This window comes from Saccopteryx bilineata, chromosome 11, assembly GCF_036850765.1.
Source record: "Saccopteryx bilineata isolate mSacBil1 chromosome 11, mSacBil1_pri_phased_curated, whole genome shotgun sequence".
NCBI classification, from domain to species: domain Eukaryota; kingdom Metazoa; phylum Chordata; class Mammalia; order Chiroptera; family Emballonuridae; genus Saccopteryx; species Saccopteryx bilineata.
The window spans coordinates 34,369,218-34,396,040 of record NC_089500.1 but is presented as its reverse complement, the minus strand read 5'-3'; the positions used below and the strand labels follow the sequence as shown (position 1 = coordinate 34,396,040).

The window sequence follows — 26,823 nt, the reverse complement described above, 5'->3', positions numbered from 1 at the left end:
TTACACTGGAGGCCCTGACTCTCAGAGCCTTTCCCAAAGCCTTGCACTGAGTGGGGATAGAGTGGGGATTTCCCAGCTCTTTGAGCCTCTTACTCCCCAGGCAGAAGCAGTTGCAGCCTTATAGCTGGATCACCAGGCTGCTAATTCAGAAAGGGGGGACTAGGAGAGAGAATCCAGGAAAGCAAACTCTCTCATCGTTGGACCCTGCAAACGCCAACAAGCCTTTACTTCCAGCAAGACTAAAGCCAATTATATGACATTGCCATAGAATCCCATCAACTGCAAATCCCTACCTAAGAGTGACACAGGGGCAGAGCCTGGGGTACAGAGTCACCGACTAGGAAGAGGGAGAGAAAAGAAAAAAGAAGTTAACCTCTCAAAATCAAGAAAAACCCACAGACTTTACAACTTGATCCACTAATTTTTTTGTTGTTGTTGTTGTTGCTTGTTTCTTCTATCTTTTTGCCTTTATTTCCTCCACCTCGGTCCTTCTATTCTCTGCCCATCTTATGCTTCCCCTTTCTTGAACTACACTACCCATGAGTGTTGCATTTTATTTTTCTTCTTCATCCTCACCCTCCTTTAAGGTTATACTCCAAAACACTTAACTCTCACTCTCTCCTCTTTTGTTTTTTTTTTTTGTCTTGCTTTATTTTGTTTTTTTCTCCTCCTATTTTATTTCTTCCTTCGTTTTTCTCTTTTTCTTATTTTTTCCTTTCTATTCGTTTTTTCTTTTCTCGTTTTACTTTCCACCCATATAATCCTCAATCACGAACAAATTAGTTAATTTGGGACTCAAGGCTTTTTTTTGGCTTTATTTCTCTTTTTTGCTTTTGTTTTTTTTTTTTTTTTCTCTTGTTTGTTTATTTTTGTGGCATTTTGGGTCCTCCCAACCCAAGGTCTCCATTGTATTTAGTCTTCGCTCCACTTAATACAACAGATTTTTACTTATTATTTTTATTTTTTCTTCTTTATTATTCTTTTTTGGTCCTTTTTTCTGATTCCCTCTTATCCCTCTCATTATATCTCTTAGTTGACCATCACTTACAAGCAAATCATCTTATGCTTGTCTAAGATTTTCTTCCTTTTTTTTTTTTTGCATTTAGTAGGTCCCTACTCCCTTTTTTTTGCCCCTTGAACTCTTCACCCCAAATCAGGCCCTCCATTATAGGCACGATATTTCCCTGAGGAGGGGAGAGGAGGGAAAGACAAGAGAGAAAAAAGGGGGAAATAATAAATTATTACTGTTTTTTTTTGTGGGGTGTTTTACCCTTTTTTTTTTTTCTTTTTACTCTTTATTAATTCTAATTAGTGCTATCAATAAAACCACCCTCAGATGCCGATAAGAAAGAGGAAATCGAATATTATGGATACAAAAGAAAGAGAGGTAACACAAATAGATGTGGAAAAATCTATGGAGAAAAGACTTAACATATTGGAAGCCTTGGAGCTAAATGACAGAGAATTTAAAATAGAAATCTTAAAAATACTCAGAGATATACAAGAAAACACAGAAAGGCAATATAGGGAGATCAGAAAACAACTCAATGAACACAAAGAATATATTACCAAGGAAATTGAAACTATAAAAACAAATCAAACAGAAATGAAAAACTCAATTCACGAGCTGAAAAACGAGGTAACAAGCTTAGCTAACAGAACAGCCCAGATTGAAGATAGGATTAGTGAAATAGAAGACAAACAACTTGAGGCACAACAGAGAGAAGAAGAAAGAGACTCAAAAATAATAAAAAATGAGAAAGCCCTACAGGAATTGTCTGACTCCATCAGAAAGAATAACATAAGAATAATAGGTATATCAGAGGGAGAAGAGAAAGAAAATGGAATGGAGAATATACTCAAACAAATAATAGACGAGAACTTCCCAAGCCTGTGGAAGGAACTAAAGCCTCAAGTTCAAGAAGCAAACAGAACACCAAGTTTTCTTAACCCCAACAAACCCACTCCAAGGCACATCATAATAAAGATGACACAAACCAATGACAAAGAAAAAATTCTCAAGGCAGCCAGGGAAAAGAAGAGTACAACATATAAAGGAAGGCCTATTAGATTATCATCAGATTTCTCAGCAGAAACTCTACAAGCTAGAAGAGAGTGGACCCCAATATTTAAAGCCCTCAAAGAGAGGAACTTTCAGCCAAGAATACTATACCCATCAAAGCTATCCTTCAAGTATGAAGGAGATATAAAAACATTCACAAATACAGAAAAGATGAGAGAATTTATCAACAGAAAGCCCCCACTCCAGGAAATACTAAAGGGGGTTTTCCAACCAGATTCAAAGAACAAAAGAAAACAACACCACAAGTAACAGCTCCACCAAGAACACAATAAAACCAAACTTAAACTGTGACAACAAAGGAAAAAAAGGGGGGAGAGGATGGAGATTAACAGTAGCAAAGGATGATGAAGTGCAGAAATACTTATAAGATAGGGTACTACAATGAATATGGTAGGTACCCTTTTCATTACTTAATGGTAACCACCCTTAAAAAAACCACCACAAAAACACTTAACTTAAAAAAGGTAGCAACAGAGGAAAGAAGTATGGAACACAAACAAACAAAAACAAATGATAGAAAAACAAAAGAGAAGAATCAAACTAGATACAAAACTAACAGAAAGCAATTTATAAAATGGAAGTAGGGAACCCACAAGTGTCAATAATTACACTAAATGTAAATGGATTAAACTTACCAATAAAAAGACACAGAGTAGCAGAATGGATTTAAAAAGAAAATCCAACTATATGCTGCCTACAAGAAACACATCTAAGCAACAAGGATAAAAACAAATTCAAAGTGAAAGGCTGGAAAACAATACTCCAAGCAAACAACACCCAAAAAAAAAGCAGGTGTAGCAATACTCATATCTAATAATGCTGACTACAAGACAGAAAAAGTACTCAGAGACAAAAATGGTCATTTCATAATGATTAAGGGGAAGTTGAATCAAGAAGACATAACAATCCTTAATATATATGCACCAAACCAAGGAGCACCAAAATATATAAGACAGCTACTTATTGACCTTAAAACAAAAACTAACAAAAATACAATCATACTTGGAGACCTCAATACATCGCTGACGGCTCTAGATCGGTCATCCAAACAGAGAATCAATAAAGATATAGTGGCCTTAAACGAAATACTAGAACACCTGGATATGATAGACATCTACAGGACACTTCATCCCAAAGCGACAGAGTATACATTTTTCTCTAGTGTACATGGAACATTCTCAAGAATTGACCATATGTTGGGCCACAAAGACAATATCAGCAAATTTAGAAAAATTGAAATTGTACCAAGCATATTTTCTGATCATAAAGCCCTGAAACTAGAATTCAACTGCAAAAAAGAGAGGGAAAAACCCACAAAAATGTGGAAACTAAACAACATACTTCTAAAAAATGAATGGGTCAAAGAAGAAATAAGTGCAGAAATCAAAAGATATATACAGACAAATGAAAATGAAAATACGACATATCAGAATCTCTGGGATGCAGCAAAAGCAGTAATAAGAGGAAAGTTCATATCACTTCAGGCCTATATGAACAAACAAGAGAGAGCCGAAGTAAACCACTTAACTTCACACCTTAAGGAACTAGAAAAAGAAGAACAAAGACAACCCAAAACCAGCCGAAGAAAGGAGATAATAAAAATCAGAGCAGAAATAAATGAAATAGAGAACAGAAAAACTATAGAAAAAATCAATAAAACAAGGAGCTGGTTCTTTGAAAAGATCAACAAAATTGACAAACCCTTGGCAAGACTTACCAAGGAAAAAAGACACAGGACTCAAATAAATAAAATCCAAAATGAAAGAGGAGAGATCACCACAGACATCATAGAAATACAAAGAATTATTGTAGAATACTATGAAAAATTATATGCCACCAAATACAACAACCTAGAAGAAATGGATAAATTCCTAGAACAATACAACCTTCCTAGACTGAGTCATGAAGAAGCAGAAAGCCTAAACAGACCAATCAGCAGGGAGGAAATAGAAAAAACTATTAAAAATCTCCCCAAAAATAAAAGTCCAGGCCCAGACGGTTATACTAGTGAATTCTATCAAACATTCAAAGAAGACTTGGTTCCTATTCTACTCAAAGTCTTCCAAAAAATTGAAGAAGAAGCAATACTTCCAAACACATTTTATGAGGCCAACATAACCCTCATACCAAAACCTGGCAAGGATGGCACAAAGAAAGAAAACTACAGACCAATATCTCTAATGAATACAGATGCTAAAATACTAAACAAAATACTGGCAAACCGAATACAACAACATATTAAAAAAATAATACATCATGATCAAGTGGGATTCATCCCAGAATCTCAAGGATGGTTCAACATACGCAAAACGGTTAACGTAATACACCATATCAACAAAACAAAGAACAAAAACCACATGATCTTATCAATAGATGCAGAAAAGGCTTTTGATAAAATACAACACAATTTTATGTTTAAGACTCTCAACAAAATGGGTATAGAAGGAAAATATCTCAACATGATAAAGGCCATATATGATAAACCATCAGCCAACATCCTATTAAACGGCATAAAACTGAGGACTTTCTACCTTAAATCAGGAACAAGACAGGGTTGTCCACTCTCTCCTCTCTTATTCAACGTGGTGCTAGAAGTTCTGGCCAGAGCAATCAGACAAGACAAAGAAATAAAAGGCATCCATATCGGAAAAGAAGAAGTAAAGCTATCACTTTTTGCTGATGATATGATCCTATACACCAAAAACCCGAAGGACTCCACAAAAAGATTATTAGAAACAATAAACCAATACAGTAAGGTCGCAGGATACAAAATTAACATACAAAAGTCCATAGCCTTTCTATATGCCAATAATGAAATATTAGAAAACGAACTCAAAAAAATAATCCCCTTCACGATTGCAACAAAAAAATAAAATACCTAGGAATAAACATAACAAAGAATGTAAAGGACCTATATAATGAAAATTACAAAGCATTGTTAAGGGAAATCGAAAAAGATACAATGAGATGGAAAAATATTCCTTGTTCTTGGATAGGAAGAATAAATATAATCAAAATGGCCATATTACCCAAAGCAATATACAAATTTAATGCAATTCCCATCAAAATCCCTATGAGATTTTTTAAAGAAATGGAACAAAAAATCATCAGATTTATATGGAACTATAAAAAACCCCGAATAGCCAAAACAATCCTAAGGAAAAAGAATGAAGCTGGGGGCATTACAATACCTGACTTTAAACTATATTATAGGGCCACGATAATCAAAACAGCATGGTATTGGCAGAAAAATAGACACTCAGACCAATGGAACAGAATAGAAAGCCCAGAAATAAAACCACATATATATGGTCAAATAATCTTTGATAAAGGGGCCAACAACACACAATGGAGAAAAGAAAGCCTCTTCAACAAATGGTGTTGGGAAAACTGAAAAGCCACATGCAAAAGAATGAAACTCGACTACAGCCTGTCCCCGTGTACTAAAATTAATTCAAAATGGATCAAAGACCTAAATATAAGACCTGAAACAATAAAGTACATAGAAGAAGACATAGGTACTAAAATCATGGACCTGCGTTTTAAAGAACATTTTATGAACTTGACTCCAATGGCAAGAGAAGTGAAGGCAAAGATAAATGAATGGGACTACATCAGAATTAAAAGTTTTTGCTCAGCAAGAGAAACTGATATCAAAATAAACAGACAGCCAACTATATGGGAACTGATATTTTCAAACGACAGCTCAGATAAGGGCCTAATATCCAAAATTTACAAAGAACTCATAAAACTCAACAACAAACAAACAGACAATCCCATAAAAAAATGGGAAGAGGACATGAACAGACACTTCTCCCAGGAAGAGATACAAATGGCCAACAGATATATGAAAAGATGCTCAGCTTCATTAGTTATTAGAGAAATGCAAATCAAAACTACAATGAGATACCACCTCACTCCTGTTAGATTAGCTATTATCAACAAGACGGGTAATAGCAAATGTTGGAGAGGCTGTGGAGAAAAAGGAACCCTCATTCACTGTTGGTGGGACTGTAAAGTAGTACAACCATTATGGAGGAAAGTATGGTGGTTCCTCAAAAAACTGCAAATAGAACTACCTTATGACCCAGCAATCCCTCTACTGGGTATATACCCCAAAACCTCAGAAACATTGATACGTGAAGACACATGTAGCCCCATGTTCATTGCAGCACTGTTCACAGTGGCCAAGACATGGAAACAACCAAAAAGCCCTTCAATAGAAGACTGGATAAAGAAGATGTGGCACATATACACTATGGAATACTACTCAGCCATAAGAAATGATGACATCAGATCATTTACAGCAAAATGGTGGGATCTTGATAACATTATAAGGAGTGAAATAAGTAAATCAGAAAAAAACAAGAACTACATGATTCCATACATTGGTGGAACATAAAAATGAGACTAAGAGACATGGACAAGAGTGTGGTGGTTACCAAGGGTGGGGGGGGAGGGAGGATATGGGAGGGAGGGAGGGAGAGAGTTAGGGGGAGGGGGAGGGGCACAGAGAACTAGATAGAGGGTGACGGAGGACAATCTGACTTTGGGCGAGGGGTTTGCAACATAATTTGATGACAAAATAACCTAGACATGTTTTCTTTGAATATATGTACCCTGATTTATTAATGTCATCCCATTACCATTAATAAAAATTTATTAAAAATTGAAAAAAAAAAAAAAAAAAGTAAAACCACCAGCCAAAAATATATTCAGTAAATTTTGTTAGGTATGAAGGAGAAATAAAGCCTTTCCCAAAAAACAAAAGCTGAGACCATTTACCACTATAAGACCTGGATTACAAGAAATGTTAGAAGCAGCTCTTCTCCTGAAACAAAAAACAAAAGTATATAAAACTTTGAGTAAGATGACAGACAGAGGCAGGAAATTGCAACTATCTCAGAATAGGGTGGTAAACATTTATAAATGCTTTTTCCCCTTTGATCTTTGTTATAATACCTATATCTGCTGCAATTTGGAAATGAACTCATAAAAGGGAATAATATGGGAGGAGGAAAAGGAATGAACTTGTATGGGTGAGTGAAGATAAAATGAAATCAGAAGAAAAAGGACTTTTGTATCTATGAGACATTTTATATTAACCTAATGGTAAGCACAGAACAAAAATCCAGAGCTGAGACACAAAACAAAAAAAAAAAAGAAGAAACAGGGAAAAAAATTACATAAAACTACCAAATAGAATGAAACACAAGAGAAAAGGAACAAGGGAGATATAGAGCAACCAAAAAACAAAATGGCTGGAGTAATTTCTCACCCTAAATGTAAATAGACTAAAATTACCAATCAAAGGGCACAGATTAGTGAAAAGCATTAAAAAATTAAAACCAATTATATGTTGGCATCAGAAGATCCATCTCTGGTCCAAAGAGAAAATAGGCTTAAAATGAAAGGGTAAGAAATGACAGATATGCTAAGTAAATTACATACAGAGAAAAGCAGGTATAACCATACTGTGCTTCAGACACAATATATTTTAAGAAAAAAATAGCCAATGATTTGCATTTTATTGTATAGGGGACAAGCCATCAAGAATACATAACATTAATATTTATATCACACACCCAACCTGGGAGCACCAGAACATATAAAGCAATTATTTAAAAATCTGAAAAAATTGACAGTAATAATATAATAAAGAGACTTAGATACCACTTATAGTAATGGATAGACCACCAAAGTCAACAAGGAATGTTAGCCTGAAGGAGAGACCAATAAATGGAAAAATATCCTGTGCTTATGGGTTTGGAAAAATATTAAAATATCCATAAATACTCAAAACAATCTACAGATGCAATGCAATCCCTATCAAAATTCCAATGACATTTTTTCACCAAAATAGATTAAGTAATCCTAAAATCTGTATTAAAACACACACACACACACACACACACACACACACACACAACCCAGCCAAAGCAACCTAAAGAAAGAAGAACAATGCCAGAGACAACATGCTCTCTGGTTTCAAAGCTAGAGTAGTCAAAGTTTGTTACTGGCATAAAAGTTAGACATATAGATCAATGGAACAGAAAAGATAGCTCAGAAATAAATCCATGAATACATGGTTAGTTAATTGATGACAAAGGAGCTAAGAACATACAATGAAAAAAGGAAAGTCTCTTCAATAAAAAGTGTTGGGAAAAGTAGACAAGCACATGTAAAAAAGAATGTAACTGGGCCACTATCTTACAATATATACAAAAGTTAGAGTGAATTAAAGACTTGAACAAGACATGAAACCATAAAATCCCTAGAAGATATAGGCAGGAAGCTACTTGACATTTGTCTAGGCAATGACTTTTTGAATTTGACACTAAAAGCAAACAAAAGAAAAATAAACAAGTGGGATCATACACAGCTAAAAAGCTTCTGCACAGCAAAGGAAACCAACAGAATGAAAAGGCAACCTTCTGAATGGGATAAATATGCAAATCACATATATGATAAAGGGTTAACATCCAAAATATATAATGAACTCGTACAACTCAATAGAGAATCTGGGTAGAGGGCCTGACCAGGCGGTGGCCCAGTGGATAGAGTGTTTGGGACATGGAGGACCCAGGTTCAAAACCCTTAGGTTAACAGTTTGAGTGCAGGCTCATCTGGTTTGAGCAAGGATCACCAGCATGAGTCCAAGATCGCTGGCTTGAGCAATGGGTCACTCGGTCTGCTGTAACCCCCCAGTCAAAGTACATATGAGAAAGCAATCAACGAACAACTAAGGTGCCACAATGAAGAATTGATGCTTCTCATCTCTCTCGCTTCTTGTCTGTCCCTATCTGTCCCTCTTTCTGTCACAAAATAATAACTAAAATGGGCAAAGAACCTGAATAGACAAGGGCATGAAATGGTGCCCAACCAACACTAATTCTCAGGAAAATACAAATCAAAACCACAATGAAATATTACCTCTTGTTAGAGAAGCTACTCTTTAAAAAGACAAGAAATGACGAGTTTTAGCCAGAATGTGGGGTAAAGGGAACCTTGTGCACTGTTGGTGGCAATATAAATTGGTACAGCCACTATGTAAAACAATATGAAGATTCCTCAAAAAATTAGAAATAGAAGTACCTTATGATCCAGCAATTCCATTTCTGGGTATTTGTTCAAAGAAAATAAAAACATTAATTTAAAGATATATACAGCCCTATGTTCACTTTTTTTATATATAATAGCCAAGATACTGAAACAACCGTAGTGCCCATCGATGAAACAATGGATAAAGAAAATATGGCATGCATTCACATGCACACACAGACACACAGAAGCTATAAAAAAGAAATCTTGCCCTTTGCAACAACATGGATGGATCTGGAGGACATGATGCAAAGTGAAGTCAGAAAAATAGACAAATAACATATGATCTCACATACATGTTAAATCTAAAATAAATTACAAAACAGGTTGGTAGTTGCCAGAGGCAGGTTGTAGGAGAAGGGCAAAATGTGCAAAGGGCGTCAAAAAAGGTACAAACTTCAATTATAAAAATTAAGTTGCGGTGATGTACAGTATAGTAACAGTAGTTAATAATACTATATTACATATCTAACAGTTGCTAAGACAGGTCTTAGAAGTTCTCATCACAGGAAAATAAATTTTTGTAACTATGAATGGTGACATATGTTGACTTGTCATTATTTTGTAATGTATTAAAATACTGAATCATTATGTTGTACAATTGGAGCTAATACAATATGGCAATTACACCTCAAAATATTAAGAAGCAGTTTCTGAGGAGAGATTGCAGGTACCTGCCTTCCCTCAATGATTTCTTCCCAAATTTTGCTTTATCAAAAAACAAGAGATTTAAAAGTTAAGCAAAATGATTTTTATGAACCTAGACACATTATTTTTTTTTTATGTGAAGGCAGACAGGATTGATGGATTTCCATAGAGGTTAATGTACTCGTCTCAATTCTCACTTCTGTTTTTAAGTTGCACAGAATACAAATCAATATTTTACAAGAAATCATTGGAGACCATAGTTGGGCAGAGTAGAGGGAAAAGAATGCCCTGTGGAAGATAAGAATATGAAAGAGGTGGGTATATAATAAACACACAAGAGCATGTCTGCTTTCAAAGATCATACCAAAATGTAGTATGATCTTCTTCACAATTAAGAATCATCTGCACTCACGAATATCTTTTCAGGAACAAAGTGTTAAGAAAACATGATTATCCCTACAGTATTGCCCTGAAGAACAATAAGAGAATAATTTGTATCTCCAGAAATGGGAACCAGAATAAAATTCCTAAATTTAGAGTCATGTACAAGCTACTTTTAGAATCACTAAGAGTACCCAAGAGGATTAGATTTTCTATTGGGTTTTAATCACCAGAAATAATTTGTTTTGGCCTATACTATTGTGATTTGGTCCAAAATGTTAGTCACCACATACTTAATTTTGTATTTATTTGTTAATTTTGAATTTGAATGAGTGGATCAAACAGCCATGCAGGAGGAGATTGTGCACTGTGTGGACTCACAAAGGCACATACCACACACACTTCCACTAATTCCAACAACTGAACATGGATCCGGGGAGGGCTGTCAGGAAAAGCATTTGTAGGTCAGTCAAGAGCTAAATGTCATTTAAAGTGACCTTGTCCCTTGAAATGACAAAAGGAAATATTAACACTCTTACTGTACTTGTAGTTAGCATTTGAAAAATGTTAACATCAAAGAGAAAGATAAGGCGACTTTGACCTTCCTGCCTTTTTGGAGGGATTCAGGCAGACAGACCCCAGACCTCTAAGTGAGGCTAGAGAACCAGCCTGGTACCCATTTGAAGAAGGTGAATTAGTACCTGGACCCAGGAAAGAGGACGGTAGAAAATGGCTAATTCAGTTTCCATAGAGAGTGATAATTCCAACTTTCTAGAAAAGTAGAACATTCTGAATTCTTCCATAGAGCTCCTTACTGAGTAGCAGAGGGCTGGTGGGGTCAGTAACATTTAACTGACATGTTCAGATAGATTCCCAGAGGATATGTCAAAATTCAAAGGCAGTTGTTGAAGGCAAACAACAAGCCAAGCATAATGAACTCACACCACCTGGAAAACCCCTGAATGGTATACCAGCAGGGTCATGAAGAAAGGGTCCAGAATACTAATGGAGTCTATTTTTTTTTTCATTCCTCCCCTTCAGTGAATAGGCACAACACAAAATTCTCAAGAGGATCTTCAGAATATGTAAAGATCCATTTTACTCTAGGGAACAGGCTTTCAGGATGCTAAAAGGCTGATCAATATTGAGCTGCAAACTAATTACATGTGCTGGGCAGTTTAGGGAGGACATGGGGCCACTTGCCTATTCCTTAGGAATCCTTTCTTGGAGACTTCTTGATCTACAGGAACTGGTGACAGATTTGAGGGCTCAGTCAGATAAAATGAAAGACACTGTTTTACTTGGCAGATAAATCACATTATTTTCCTTTCAATTTTTCAGCAAATGACTAAGACAAATTCTAATCATTAAAAAGTGGGATTTTCTTTCTAGAAACATCGGGCAGTTTTAAATTCTTTTACAATGCTATTCTTTTAAAATTTGTTTTGTGAAAGAATTTCAATCTAAAATGAAAGCAGAGGATACAAAATGGAAAGCCTCACACATATGCTCTCGGGAAAACAAAACTTAGGAACCGAGAGACTGATTTCCCATAAATGCCTGATTTACAGAAAACTGATAACACTGGAATTTTCTTAAATGATAGGGGTTGCACCTTATATCAAACGTAGAAGGTTTTGCTTATGGTCTCCAGAGGCATGAACAAGAAATGAACCAGGTTGGGTTGGTCTTGCAAAATGACCTAAATTGAGTTTGTTTGTACGACTGGACTATTTTTGTCTCCTTGGGACAGTTTCAAAGCTTGTCACCACTTGTTTTTCACTTTAACAGACTTTAACTAAACTCTGTCCTCTTTACATCCCCTGCCCGTAAACATGACTGACCCCAAACCCTCAGGGGACTCGCCTGCAGTGTGCTATAGTTAGACCATCCTGAATTGCAATTCTTCTGCTATTCCAGAATAAACTCACTTTTAAAACTTGCTTCAGTTTACCTCTTCATTTAGGTAGACAGTTTTTGCTTCTAAAGTAATCCCAGAATGTCAAAGAGGTTTTAAATACCTATATGTTACAACTTATTAGCAATTCTCAGAACGCTAAAATAACTGAAAGTTATTTAAAAGCCAAGCAGTTTGAATTAAAAGCATTTCTACTTAGAATCACCCTTTAAGTTTCCATAAGGTTATTCATTGACCTCACATTTCATTGAAGAGTGAATGGTATATACATAATTAGATGCACTGAGCATGATGGAGCAAATGTAGAAAGGCTTTCTGCAATAATAAAACCATCTAAAGGCCATTACTCTGGTCTAAGGTGAGAGAAGAGGTGAGTCTAGAGCCAGTGTTAGACAATGCAAAGCCACTCACCACCTTGAAAAGTAGACACTTGAAATGTGTCCCTGTGTAATTGAGGAACTGAATTTAAAAATTTTAATTTTAGTTTCAATAGCTGCGTGTGGCTAGTGGTTATTGTATTGGCCAGCACAGATGTCAATAAACTTATAACTGAAAGAATAAGTATACAAATGAGTGGGGTTTAGTGTAGGACAATATCCTGATTAAGTCAGTACAGGATTAAGTCCCAGGAACACACATGGGAGAAATGGGCTTACTAAGAATAGATAGTCACAAGTTGGACATGACAGAAAAATCTCTATAGATACTATCGACATTTTACTACATGCTGTAGAATGTGCTTTGACAACTCAGGTTTACTGGAACTCTACAGAGACAAAGTAACTGCAGAATCCCCATTATGTTGACTTCAATTAGATTACACAGTCACCTTTCCTCACATACTATGTTATGTAGATCTTCCCGTTGTATAAAGGACATACAAATGAACTAGAGGGGTCTGCTTAATTCTGGTGAATCAATTTTAGGCTGTACTCTATAGAGTCATCTATATACAATTTTAACATAAATACACCTTATGCATTTTTCACACAACAGAAACAGCAAGCTGGTCTCCTGGACAGAATGGCAAAGGTTCTCTCCCCCATACCTCTGCACTAATTCTCTGCATGTGGCTAGTCAGTCAGAACAAATCATTGAGAGGAAAAGGTAGAAAGTTCACCTTCCCAGTTTACTGGGTAAGTATGGTAAACATTTCCCTCCTGAACCAGAGGACTTAAGCTGAATATACTTTAAAAATACTTGTCTGAAATGTTTGATATAAAACACATTTTTCCCAAATATTGTGCTCTTCAGGGGTATTAAGACTAGAAGAGAACTTGTAAAAGACACTCTCAACTTCAATTGTCATTCTCATGCTCATTTAGATTTTAGTTAAGTTCTCCAAAGTGGTACAATATTTTACCAGAATAATTTCTTACACTGAATCTTCTACTTATCCATTTAATATCCATTGAACACTAAGCAGTTATATACTGACATAGGTGATATAATAGTCTAAACCAGTGGTGGTCAACCTGGTCCCTACCACCCACTAGTGGGCGTTCCAGCTTTCATGGTGGGTGGTAGCGGAGCAACCAAAGTATAAATAAAAAGATAGATTTAACTATAGTAAGTTGTTTTATAAAGATTTATTCTGCCACACTTAGCGAAAATACGACATAAAGTACTTGGTAAGTAATTATTATTATATGCTTTAACTTGCTATAACTCTGCTTTATAAATTTTATAAAGTAAAGTGACTTCCCTACTTTATAAATCACCATTACTATGGAACCGGTGGACGGTTAGAAAATTTTGCTACTAACAGAGATACAAAAGTGGGTGGTAGGTATAAAAAGGTTGACTACCCCTGGTCTAAACATTCACCTTGCCCACCCTCAAAGTGTACACAATCTAATATAGAAAAGAACACATAACAGGTTAAACAATAGCTACGACTAGGGTATTGTGGGAACATACATAAAGAACACTTAAAGGATGAAGCAACCATGAAATTATCACAGAGAACATAATAGCTAATATGAGTTAGGTGCAGGAGAGGGCATTCCTGCATGAGATAACCCCCAAAATAGGCTATAGTATGTGTGAGAATGAATAATTCATTTTTAAATAATTAAATATTATATTTCTTGACATGTCCAGGCCAATCTATCTGATAAACAACTGGGTACAAAATTTGATGCTCAAGGCAAAGCATGGGGGTGACACACAGCTTTTGGCATATTCTTCAATTGAAATCATAAGAGTGAGTAGGTTCTCCTTTGAGCAGTGTACAGAACAAGAGGATTCAAGGGACAAGGGCAGGATGCAAGGAATACCCCAGCATGGAAGAGCATGAGTATAGAGAAAAAGCTAGGAAGCTGGCAGGAGAATTCATCTGAGCACAAGGTAACATAAGAGTATTATCATTGACGCCAAGAGATGGGATGTTTCAAAGCAGTAATCATCAACAGATTCTAATACACCCAAGAAATCTAGAGAAAGGGCAAAAATCATCTTCAGTTTGGCAATAAGTGGAATCACTGATAAACTTAACCTGACCAATTTCAACAAAATGGTGGGAAGAAGGCATTTACAGTGGATTGAAGAGTGAATGGTAGATGAGAAGTAAAGACAGTAAATGAACAGAAGCACTTTGAAAATTTCAAATGAAAAGTGATAGCTCAAAATGGTGATGCTAGGGAGAGCACTATGCAGACAAAGCCTGTTATACCATAATGAACTAGTTCTAGGGTGGTGGTGAATCTTATGGCTAAGCTTCCTTAAATGTATAATTATGGGCCAGGATCCAAAGGATCTTTATAGCCAACAATCCTCAATGTTAGTGAAGAACCAAAAAAGAAAATAGATGTGAAGATTCATGCAAACAAGACATTGTCATACAAATGTTAGTTATTATGGTCATTATTACTACAATTTGGTCATATCAGCCCAGTTTATATCAGAGTTGAAAAACAAATTGAAAAGTCTGCCCAACGGAGTTGGCAGAGAGGAAACATCAGTAGTTATGCATTATGCATATAATTCAGACTCGGGAGAGCCCATGAATAACTGCAGCGAACCACAATTGCCCTCTTTAAACAGTTCAGTGTGAACTTCCTGAGAGAAAAAAAGCATTCCAAAGTCCTATGTAATTGGATGTGATAATAATGGGAGGATTGGCTTCTTCCATGCTTCTCATTTCAGTTAGATAATATGAATAAACTCTTTATGCAAATTATAACTGCTGTCATTTTGATAAAACTCCAACTAGAAAATCTGGATTGTTGGGTGCAGACCCTTGCCAGCTCTAAACAAATGGAGATCGACTAACGAAAGATTTGAAAGGCACCCTTTCCATGCTATGAAGTCTCTGACATGGGCAAGCTTTTCCTATTGCTACTGCATTCAAAATTAAAGAATTTATAAAACAGTTTGGAGCCTTTCTCTTTCATGCACAGAATACTTAAATTTGGTTTAATCTTTTTTCTTTCCTCTGATTCTTTTGCTTTATCAAAGAAGAACCCGGTACGCTGCTATCCAGTGTGCATAAATAATTCTCTTTGTACCTTTAGGACTTTTGGCACCAAGTGTTCTATTTTTTAAAATTTATTCATTCGTTAAGCCACTAAGGTTGAACACTTACTACATGTCTGGCCTTATTCAGGGGACATAATAATGAGCAAAACAATCTCTGCTTTCAAAAAGTGCATAAGGAAAATTATTTGAAAACTGATGTCACACAATTCAATGAGTTAAGTGCTAGAATAGAAGCACATGCAAGAGAATGATTAATCTTCCAAAGGGTGTGAGGATAGCTAGGTGGAGTAATGTTTCACAGAGGAAGTACTACTTAATCAGAATCCTAAAGGATTTTGATATTTAGACAAGAGGACACATTGGTTTTTTTTTTTTTATTTCTGATTGATCTGTAAGTTTTTTGAGGTCAGTGATTCTGTCTTCCTCAACTTTGTTTCTCTTAAAGTACCTGCTATAAAATGGACTGTTTGCATTCCCCTCACAATTCACAGACAGAAAGCAAATCTCCAATGTAATGGTATTTGGAGATAAGGCTTTGGAAGGTGATTAGATCATGAAGGTGGAGCCCTCATGAATGCAATTAGTGCCCTCATAAGAGAAATACCAGAGAACCTCATTTCACCATGTAGGCACACAGTAAACAGACAGTATCTATGAATCAGAAAGCAGGCTCTACACCAGGGGTCCCCAAACTTTTTACACAGGGGGCCAGTTCACTGTCCCTCAGACCCTTGGAGGGCCAGACTATAAAAAAAACTATGAACAATTCCCTATGCACACTGCACATATCTTATTTTAAAGTAAAAAAAACCAAAATGGGAACAAATACAATATTTAAAATAAATAACAAATAAATTTAAATCAACAAACTGGCCAGTATTTCAATGGGAAATATGGGCCTGCTTTTGGCTAATGAGATGGTCAATGTGCTCCTCTCTCTGACCACCAATGAAAGAGGTGCCCCTTCTAGAAGTGTGGCGGGGGCCGGATAAATGGCCTCAGGGGGCCGCATGCGGCCCACGGGCCGTAGTTTGGGGACCCCTGCTCTACACAGACAGCAAATACACACGCACCTTAATCTTGGACTTCCCAGCCTCCAGAACTGAAAGAAATAAATGTTTGTTGTTCAAGCCACCCAGTCAATGGTATTTTTGTTATAGCAGCCCAAAGAGACTAACAAAGTACCCATTACAGTGATTTGAACATAAGTACACCAAAATACTTGTTAAAATAAATCCAAATGCTGTTAAGTTTCCTTTTTCATTCTTCTGCCTTCATATTCTTCTTAAACATAGTACCATCTGCAGGGTTGATGTTCCTATTACATTGGTTTAAAAGGTTCTGCAAACATGGCATCTCCTTTAACCTTTGTCATACTATTGGTGTTGCCAATCCACAGCCCCAGTTTCACCATTAATGGATTGAATTCTGATTGTCTTCATCTGCTTTTTAAACTGTCAAATGTGTAGCTAATTCAGTTTGTTCTCTTGGAAGCTGCTGCTCTCTTCTACACTTTCCAGAAGATCTCTACAAATTTCAAAATCAAGAATTCTCAAACTTAGATTAATTGGAGTTGTCAGCCATCAGATGTGATGTTGACATCTCATATAAGGCTAATCTTTTCCTACGTCCTTTTTATCCCTCAAGATTTATGCATATGTATGTAGTTTCCACAGCTCCAAATCTGTTACATGGAATGACCATTCTGATGTCTTAAAAATGAAAAAAATAAGCTAAAGATAACATTTTTAAATGACAGAAGGTTTAGGGTTTCCCAAATTTATAAAGTCCCCAAGTAAAGGAAATCATAGGCCTGATCAGTCTAGCTGCCTTACTGTTAAAACAAGTAAAGAATAAATAAAATCAAAATAGTAATAGCCAATACCTGTGCTATAGGTAGGATGAGTTGTTTTTGGGTTTTTTTTTTTTTTAGAAGTAAAGGTATTTAGAGCTCCTCCACAATATGCATTTAACTATTACCCTTGCTACCATTACTATAGCTAGAGTCCTTTCTTAACTATGAACTAAAGAAATTCAGTTTAAGTCAAAAGCTATTATTTGCAAAGATGGGTGTTTTGCCTTTTTTTCCCTCTTTTAACTCAGTGGCATAGTCCAAAGCCATTGCTCAGAGAGAGCCACATTATCTTTGATTTGCTGCATGCCATTCTGGTATTCTGTCAACTCCTGCTTCTCAGCAGTGCAGGGAAAGTCTGGATTGTTCCAAGTTGTTCTTTGCTGTATCCTTAAGAGATCTTTATCTCATCATACCAGAGCGAAAAGATGTATTAACTAAACATTCACAAAGCAAACCTGTGTGACCTTGAGCATATCACCTGACTTTCCTGTCCTATTTCTTTCTTTATAACCTTTAAAAATAAAGAGTTGCCATTACATTATTTTTCAAGTCCCTTTACACTATGATAATGAGGTGTTTTTTTGTTTGTTTTTTGTTTGTTTGTTTTGGCAGAGGGGAAGACTTTCAAAGTGGACCTCACCAAGATACCATAGTATCTATGCTCATACTGGAAAAATTTAAGACCTGATTTCAAACTACTGGTATGGCTGTATACTTGAAATCTATACCAGATGTCTTATGTGGCTTTGAATATTAATAACAATATTATTGAGGAATGAATACCAAAGTATTGTGATTATGTATGTATGCATGCATGTATGTATGCATGCATGTATGTATGCATCTGCACACACTGTAGTACGTCCTTCAAATGGCAACTTAAGATTGCTATGACAATTATGACTCTATGTAATTTAGACTTGGAATTCAGGATTTACAAGATGAGCAAAAATTAGGGGTGTGGGGGCAAAAAACAGGTCAAATAAAACTTCTGGTTGGCGGGCACTGAGGCATTTCCTGAACACAATGAGAGCCCATAGAAGAGTTTTAGATAATGAGGTGATATAGTAACCTTCCTTTCTTAAAAATAACTTTTGTTTCTCTGAAGAGAATGGCTTTGAAGAGCAAGAAAACCTTCTGGAGCCCTGCTCCTTAATTCATAGCAAAAATTTCCTTTATGTTCCCTCTCAATTCTCACTCTGGGTTGGAAATTGCCCCCAAATTCTCTCCTCTCCTCTCCTCTCAGAAAACTCTCAAAATATTCTCACTGTGTCTTCAATCCTTTCCTTCTTTGCATATTATCTTTTTCTTTTCTTTTTTTTTTTTTTGCATTTTTCTGAAGCTGGAAACAGGGAGAGAGACAGACAGACTCCCGCATGCGCCCGACCGGTATCCACCCGGCACGCCCACCAGGGGGCGATGCTCTGCCCATCCTGGGTGTCGCCATGTTGCGACCAGAGCCACTCTAGCGCCTGAGGCAGAGGCCACAGAGCCATCCCCAGCGCCCAGGCCATCTTTGCTCCAATGGAGCCTTGGCTGCGGGAGGGGAAGAGAGAGACAGGAAGGCGCAGCGGAGGGGTGGAGAAGCAAATGGGCGCTTCTCCTGTGTGCCCTGGCCAGGAATCGAACCCGGGTCTTTTTCTTTTAATACCACAAGTAGCTGTCTACCTTTTTCATGAAAACATAATGCTTCCTCCAGATTGCTAAAAATATAAAAAGAGCAAAATGGACCATTAAACATGTTTAGACCCACAGGACCTTGTGCTAGAAGAGCCCTATGCTTTGTTTAATGCTCTATTATCTCTGTCTTGAAATAGTTTTTATACAAGAGGTCCCACTTTGCATTTGGCATCGTGTGCCCAAAATTACTTAGCCACTTATGGAGCAAAGATAAAATATTTTGATTGTATTTGAGTAGAAGTGAGCAATACTCAACTTGTTCTATACTCTGCTATATGTTACTACCATGTCCAAAGCTTTGTCCATTTCATTTTCAGTACTACCACGATAATCCAAGTTACCATTGTCTTTCCTTGATATTACAGAAATAACTAATATTAAGCAAAGAAGACTTAAAAGAAGTCACTAATGATAAAGAGGGATATTTTACAATGATAAAAGAGTGAATCCATTAAGAAAATATTCCAAATAAACAATATATGCACCTAGCAATAGTCTTAAAATAAATGAAACAAAACTGTCAGAATTAGAATTAAAGGCAAAAGCAAACAATTCAATAAAAAACTTGAAATATTCTTCAATATTCTTTCAAAAATGGCTCTAAAAACTAGGTTGATGTTCAACAAGAATATAGGAGACTTAAAAAATTCTATAAACAAAGATGCCTAATACACATTACAAAATACTCTACCACCAACAGCAGAATATACATTATTCTTAGGGTACACAGGAAACAGTTTCCAGGATAGACCATGATCTGAGTCATAAAACAAATTTCAATAAGCAGGGAAGGATTGAAACTATATAAAGTATATTTTCTGACCACAATGGAATAAAACTAGAAATCATTAAAAGAAAGAAATTTGGGAAATTCACAAATTATGTGATATACAACATATTTCTAAATAGCCAATGGGTCAAAGAAAAAATGAGAAAGAAAACTAAGAAATACTTTGAAATGAACAAAAGTGAAAATACCACATACCAAAATTTTTGTGATGCAGATAAAGCAATACTTAAAAAAGGAAGTGTATGGTTAAAAATGCCTATAAAGAGAAAAGCAGACTTCAAACAAGAATAGGAATCCATGAAATAAAAGAATAGAAAACAATAAAAAAAAATTAATGGAACCAAGAACTTGTTTTAAAGATTGAGATTTTGACAAGTCTTTACTATATCACCAAAAAAGAAGAGAGAGAACTTTCAAATGACTAGAATTAGAAATGACAGGGCATGACAATTGACCTTTCATAAATAAAAAAAGATTACAAAAGAATAATATGAACAATTGTATTAACAAATTAGATAATTAAGTCAAAATGAACATATTCCTGGAAACACACAAGCTACCTAAACTAACTCAAGAGGAAATAGACAGTCTAAGTATACCTTATAACATGTAAAGAGGTTCAGCTAGTAATCAAAAATTGCCCAGGAAGGCCTTGGCTCAGAAAGCATCACTCCTGAATTCTACCAAACATTTGAAGTATGAATACCAATACCTCACAAACTCTTAAAAAGAATAGAAAAATATAGAATAATGTTTTAAGAAAAACATTCTATGTATAATAGCATCACAAAGGAAAATATTTAGCAATGAAATTAATAAAAATAAGGGTAAAGCTTGTACTGTAAATACTAGAAGGCATAATTGAGAAAAATTTAAAAAGAATGAAATAAATGTTAAGAAATCTCTCTCATGTTCAGTCTGTTATTTCCTCAAAATGTTAAACTCAGAGTTACCACATGTGTGAACCAGCAATTCCACTTCTAAGTATACATAGATAACATTGATTTTATATATATATGTGTGTGTACCTACATACACGCATACCTACATAATACACACACACAATTATAACAAAAAAAGGGCTTATAGCAGCATTTTTATAGTAACCCAAAAGTAGAAGATATCCTAGTGCTCATCAACCAATGAATGGCTAGACAAAATATAGCATGTCCACAGAATAGAACATTAGTTGGCAATAAAAAAGAATCAAGTATTGTTACATGCTGTAAAATAGATGAACCTTGAAAATACCATGCTAAGTGAAAGAAGCCAGATAAAAGATAACATACTGTGCAATGCACTCATTTATATGGAATGTTCAGACTAGGAGAGTTTCTGGAGACAGTACATTAGTGCTTACCAGGGATGATCCCTTATTACTCAGTACCTGTTTCTATTATACAGATTATTAGCCCAGTAGTTCACAATGCGGACTCTGATGTCAGAATGCCTGTGTTCAAATCATGGATTCTCCTGTTGTTAAGAAGGGGCTTTGGGCAAGTCGCTCACCTCTTTGAGACTCATAAAATAGGTATCAATCATGTTAGAAAAAAAGAAAGTGGGCCCTGGCCGGTTGGCTCAGCGGTAGAGCATCGGCCTGGCATGCGGGGGACCTGGGTTCAATTCCCGGCCAGGGCACATAGGAGAAGCGCCCATTTGCTTCTCCACCCCCACCCCCTCCTTCCTCTCTGTCTCTCTCTTCCCCTCCCGCAGCCGAGGCTCCATTGCAGCAAGGATGGCCCGGGCGCTGGGGATGGCTCCTTGGCCTCTGCCCCAGATGCTAAAGTGGCTCTGGTCGCGGCAGAGCGACGCCCTGGAGAGGCAGAGCATCGCCCCCTGGTGGGCATGCCGGGTGGATCCCGGTCGGGCGCATGCGGGAGTCTGTCTGACTGCCTCTCCCCGTTTCCAGCTTCAGAAAAATACAAAAAAAAAAAAGAAAAAAGAAAAAAAGAAAGTGGTTCTAGGCATGGTTTTTTTTAAAGTGAGGGCAAGTTTAATCTTATAAAAATTTCTTCCAGAGTCCTAGCCATAGCAATCAGACAAGAAAAAGAAATAAAAGGCATCCAAATTGGAAAAGAATAAGTAAAGCTATCATTATTTGCAGATGATATAATACTGTATATAGAAAACCCTAAAGTCTTAGTCAAAAAACTACTGGGCCTGATAAATAAATTCAGCAAGGTGTCAGGATATAAGATTAATACTCAGAAATCAGAGGCATTTTATATGCCAACAATAAACTGTCAGAAAGAGAAATTAAAGAAACAATTCCCTTCACTATTGAAACAAAAAAAATAAAGTACCTAGGAGTAAATATACCAAGGAGGTTAAACACTTGTACTCAGAAAATGATAAAACATTGATAAAAGAAATCAAGGAAGATACAAACAAGTGTTCATGGATAGGAAGAAAAACATCATTAAAATGTCTGTATTGCCTGACCTGTGGTGGTACAGTGGATAAAGCATCAACCTGGAAATGCTGAGGTCGCCGGTTTGAAACCCTGGGCTTGCCTGGTCAAGGCACATATGGGAGTTGATGCTTCCAGCTCCTCCCCCCTTCTCCCTCTCTGTCTCTCTCTCTCCCTCTCTCTCCTCTCTAAAAAAAAAATGAATAAATAAAATAAAATAAAAATTTTTTAAAAATGTCTGTATTACTCAAAGCAATTTATAAATTCAATGCAATACCAATTAAAATACCAATGACATACTTCAAAAATATAGAACACATATTCCAAAAATTTATATGGAACCAAAAACAAACACAAATAACCTCAACAATCTTGAAAAACAAGAATAAAGTGGAAGGTATCACACTTCCTGATATCAAGTTATACTACAAGGCCATTGTACTCAAAACAGCTTGGTACCGACATAAGAACAGGCATATAGATCAATGGAACAGAACAAAGAATCCAGAAATAAATCCACACCTTTATGGACAATTGATATTTGATAAAGAGCATACAATGGAGTAAAGACAGCCTCTTTAACAAATGGTGTTGGGAAAATTGGACAGCTACCTGCAAAAAACTGAAACTAGACCACCAACTTACACCATTCACAAAAGTAAACTCAAAATGGATAAAAGACTTAAATGTAAGTCGTGAAACCATAATCATCTTGGAAGAAAACATAGGCAGTAAGCTCTCTGACTTCTCTCGCAGCAATATATTTGCCAATTTATCTCCACGGGCAAGTGAAATAAAAGGATAAACAAATGGGACTACTTCAAACTAAAAAGCTTTTGCACAGCTTAGAACAATATGAACAGAATAAAAAGACAAACCACACAATGGGAGAACATATTCGAGAATCTGTCTGATAAGGGGTTAATAACCAAAATTTATAAAAAAACTTGTAAAACTCAACACCAGGAAGATAAACAATCCAATAAAAAATTGAGCAAAAGAGAATAGACACTTCTCCAAAGAGGACATACAGATGGCCAATAGAGAGATGAAAAAATGTTCAACATCACTAATCACTAGAGAAATGCAAATTAAAAAAACCACAATGAGATATCACCTCACACCAATCAGAATGGCGCTCATTAACAAAACAACACATGATAGGTGCTGGCGAGGATGTGGAGAAAGGGGAACCTTCCTGCACTGCTGGTGGGAATGCAGACTGATGCAGCCTCTGTGGGAAACAGTATGGAGATTCCTCAAAAAATTAAAAATGGAACTGCCTTTTGACCCAGCTATCCCACTTTTAGGAATATACCCCAAGAACACCAAATCACTGATTCAAAAGAAGAAATGCAACCCCATGTTTATGGCAGCATTGTTTACAATAGCCATGATCAGGAAACAGCCCAGGTGTCTGTCAGTGGACAAGTGGATTAAAAAAGAGTGGTACATATACACAATGGAATACTATGCAACCATGGAAAAGAAGAAAATATTACCTTTTGCGACAATAGGGATGGACCTGGAAACTATTATGTTGAAGGAAATAAACCAGGAAGAGGAAGAAAAATATCATATGACCTCACTCATTTGAGGAATCCAATGAACAATGTGAACTGAGGAATGAAACTGAGACAGAGGAGGGATCAAAGGGACCAGAGGAAAAGAGGACAGAGGAAAAGGGGAGGATAGGATGGGATAAACCTGAAGTGAAAGGGCAGAGGGTGCTGTTGGGAGGGGGCAAGGGAGATGTTGAGGGGACTATGGGGGAGAGGGATGCATTCGGGGTAATCCTAGAATCTATGCAAACACAATAAATTAAGATTAATTTAAAAAAAAAAAATTTCTTCCAGGCCCTGGCCGGTTGGCTCAGTGGTAGAGCGTCAGCCTGGCGTGCAGAAGTCCCGGGTTCGAGTCTCGGCCAGGGCACACAGGAGAAGTGCCCATCTGCTTCTCCAGCCCCTCCCCCTCTCCTTCCTCTCTGTCTCTCTCTTCCCCTCCCGCAGCCTAGGCTCCACTGGAGCAAAGATGGCCCGGGCGCTGGGGATGGCTCCTCGGCCTCTGCCCCAGGCGCTGGAGTGGCTCTGGTCACAACAGAGCAATGCCCTGGAGGGGCAGAGCATTGCCCCCTGGTGGGCGTGCTGGGTGGATCCCGCTCGGGCGCATGCAGGAGTCTGTCTGACTGTCTCTCCCCATTTCTGGCTTCAGAAAAATACAGAAAAAAAAAATTTCTTCCAAATTGCAGGACATATCTCATAAGAGTGTGTGAGAATTAAATGAAGATTACACTAAGGTACTCAATAAGTAGCAGTTACTATGTTAAATAATTAATAGATTAATGATTTTTAAAATTTAGATTAAAATTTTTATGTCAATAAAATCTTTAGTGATATATACTCTTTTTTCCCTTTATTTTTTTTTTGATTTGGTGGTTAAGCTCTTTACTATCAGTTCTACTTATGTAAAATATTTTTTAAAAATATTAGAATTTCCAGCTTTATAGGCTGAAATAATCCTTAGCTTTTGTTTATGTTTTTCTTGTCTGAATTTGGATTGGTTTTTTCCTGCTGACTTGTTGAACAAATAAAAATAAGACTTGAAAACAGCTGAGAAGGCTCAGTAGCTTTTGAAAAACTGAATATACACTTGAAACCAAGTTTCTTTCCAAAATAAGCTCCTTTTTCCCCCCCTTCCACTTGAGGCACCACTTTTTTGAGCTGGAAGGCATTGATATAGATGAGAGCTCAGTGATCCTGTCCTCAGAGGACCTTTAATTTGAAAGCAGACCTAAGAGCCCCAGTCTTCCAGCAGAATCACTCCTGAGCACAAGCAGAGCTGATTTCCAATATTGTAAAAGAGCTGACTCCGATAATGCAATTCCCTCCCAAATATATTAAAAGCTCACCAAACCTAATTCAACTTTTAGAATTCAAATTGGTCATTTTCAGTGGAAAAAGATAGGAAATGCCAGTTTTCACTGAGATTACCAATTCAAATACAAGATGGGACTTTTTGCTTAAACTCACTGCTTTTACAATTGTATCTATGTTGCCCCCTGCTGAAAATCCCAGCTTTCACTGGCACCAACATAATTATAAATTTGCTTTAAACCACAATACACAGACAACAGTCACAAAATAATAATATGATTACTGAAAAATAATTTCAGGTTTTACCATATGCTTGCATGCTTTGGAGTATGATCTTTAAAGCTCCTTCCTCTCTACGGGGACTATGCCAACCACTCATTCAACAGATAAAGTTCATCTGTATCATTTTTCCTTCAAAATTAGGGATTCTTAAAATTAGTTTCTTTCCTAATTAAGTAAATATGTAAATTGTTCCAAAGGTGAATTTACAAAATAAAGTATAAAAGAACAAGTATGAGTGAGCATAGAACTCTGGCTTATATTCCTTTCCCCAAACTCTCCCTCCATTCCTGCATCTATGTCGGTTTTTAAAAGAAATATATAAATCCTTTAATGAATATTAGTATACTAGAAATACTTTTCATTACCTGGAGTATATAAAGGTATTTTTCTTGTCATTGATTTGTGTGTGTGAGAGAGAGAAAAAGAAAGAGAAATCAGCTAACTGTTTCACTTCCTTGTTCCTTTTGATTGTGTACTCATCAATTGGTTATCATTAGTGCCCTGACGGGGGTTGAACTCACGACCTCTATCCACTGGCACCCTGGCCAGGGTCATTACATTTTATAGCTGCATGGTACTCTCCTGTTTGGATGCACTATAACTGAATCAACCAACCATCTATTGATGAACATTTTTATTGGTAATCCCTTTTTAGTATATATAAAAAACACTGCAATGAATAGCCTTGTGAGTGTATTTTTTTTTCTTGTATTTTTCTGAAGTTGGAAACGGGGAGGCAGACTCCCACATGCGCCCACCCGGCATGCCCACTAGGGGGTGATGCTTTGCCCATCTGGGGCACTGCTCTGTTGTGACCAGAGCCATTCTATTGCCTGAGGCAGAGGCCCTGGAGCCATCCTCAGCACCCCGGCCAACCCTGCTCCAGTGGAGCCTGGGCTGCGGGAGGGGAAGAGAGAGACAGAGAGGAAAGAGAGGGGGAGGGGTGGAGAAGCAGATAGGCGCCTCTCCTGTGTGCCCTGGCCGGGAATCAAACCCGGGACTCCTCCCCGCCCCCGCATGCCAGGCCGACACTCTACCACTGAGCCAACTGGCCAGGGCCGTGAGTGTATTTTTGACAAAGTGTCTGTGAGGTAAATTCCTAATGAGATTCCTAAAGAGATTGCTAGGTCAAATGGTAAATGGTAAATGCATATATAATTTTGCTAGATATTATCAAATTCCACTCTAACTTTTTGCATTTCTATAAACAATACATGAGCACTTATATCTCCCACAGACTTGTCCAAAGAATATTATATTATATAAACATTTGGAGTTTTGCTAATCTGACAGATAGAAGCTGCATTTCTCTTAGGCATGAG

The 26,823-nt window shown here is 36.8% G+C and overlaps 1 protein-coding gene across 6 annotated transcripts in view; it reads right to left on the bottom strand.

Moving 5' to 3' along the window:
- Positions 1-26,823, bottom strand: part of NOL4 (nucleolar protein 4) — a 356,147-nt gene that overhangs the window by 18,443 nt on the left and 310,881 nt on the right. The window lies entirely within an intron of this gene.